Below are 1754 nucleotides of genomic sequence, written 5' to 3'. Positions count from 1 at the left end.
GTGGATTTCCCCATTTCTCTTCTCCAGGCTGTGTTCTGACTCTGTTTTCTCCTGAGCCTTTCATCCTGGTTCAGAGCTTGCTAACCTAAATGGCATGCTTAGAGATTGTTATCTGCCTCCTGATCTAGACATCTGTTAGTTCTATCTGGATTATAAACAAATACATGTGTACTGTTTTATTTAAGCCTATCTTATATTTAATTAGGGGGAAGATGCCATAGTGGTTATAGACACAAATTTCATTTCTAGGGGAGAGTTTTCTGATTGTAGGTTGTTTGATATTTGAATAGGGTCACCAATATTAGCGCTAGGTTGATATTCCCTATAACCGGGAAGAGAAATCACAAGTGGAAAGAAAGAAGAGGAAGACAAGTGGGTTTAGTGGATCAAAGATCTCGATGGTTCAGCAGTAGGAATGAGGAGAGAGGAGTAAAGTGACGGATGTGTATTCTGGACTAGACCTTTGGAGAACTGGAAGAAGCAGACTGCCAGGAAGGGTAGTCAGTCTGACATCCCTTGTCTCAAAGTGGTCCAAGTGGACTGAGTTTACCCTCAGTTGATATCCAGTTATATCTCTTTTCTCCCAGCCTCTCTTCATCTATGAATTTCTTAGTTTACCACTTTAAAAAAATGTTCTCCCAGTGTGAACATATTAATTCAATCCCTTATAAGTAATAAAATCAAAGCTAAGTTAATCATCTCAAAATAAATCACAGACTTAAATATAAAACATAAAACTATGAAACTTATTAAAAATAAAATCTTCGAGATCTAAGGCTCAGCAAAGCATTCTTAGACTTGACACCAAAAGTATTATTCGTAAAAAAGAAAGCTGATAAATTGAATCTCATGAAAATTAAAAATGTTTGCTCTGTTACAGAATCTGTTAAGAGGATGAATAGACAAGCTACAGACTGGGAGAAAATATTTGCAAATCATGTATCTGACAAAGGACTACTATTAAGAATATATAAAGAAGTCTCAAAACTTAACATGAAGAGATATTTCACCAATGGCAAATAAGCACATGGAAATATATTCAACATTATTAGCCATTAAGGAAATGCAAATTAAAACCACAACAACATATTGCTACACACCCATCAGAATGGCTAAAATAAGCAACGGTGACAAGATCAAACGCTGGCGAGGATGCAGAGGAACGAGAACATTCACACATCGATATATGGGGATGTAAAGTGGTATAGTCACTCTGGAAAACAGTTTGGCCGTTTTCCATGAAACTAAACATACAACTCCCAAATGATCCAGCAATTACATCCTTGGCCATTTATCCCAGAAAAATGAAAACTTACATTCACACAAAACCTGGACACAAATATTCATAGGAGCTTCATTCATAATAGCCAAGAGTTGTAACAAAACAGATGTCCTTCAATGGGTGAATGTTTAAACAACTTATCATGGAAGAAATACTCCGCAATAAAAAAGAATGAATTATTAATACATGTAATAACTTGGATGACTCTCCAGAGAATTATGCTGAATGAAAAGAGCTAATCCCTAAAAGTTGTATACTGTATGATTCTATTTATGTAACATTCTCAAAATGACAAGATTATAGAAATGAAGAACAGATTAGTGCTTTCCAGAGGTTAAAGACAGGAAGGAAGTATGTGTGGCTATAAAAAGGTAACACAAGGAAACTTGTGGTGATGGAAATATTCTATATCTTGAGTGTATCAGTGTAAATACTCTGGTTTTGATATTGTATTATAGTTTTGCAAGATGCT

This window comes from Pteropus vampyrus, unplaced genomic scaffold, assembly GCF_000151845.1.
Source record: "Pteropus vampyrus isolate Shadow unplaced genomic scaffold, Pvam_2.0 Scaffold99, whole genome shotgun sequence".
NCBI lineage: Eukaryota > Metazoa > Chordata > Mammalia > Chiroptera > Pteropodidae > Pteropus > Pteropus vampyrus.
Note: the sequence above shows the minus strand (reverse complement) of the source record.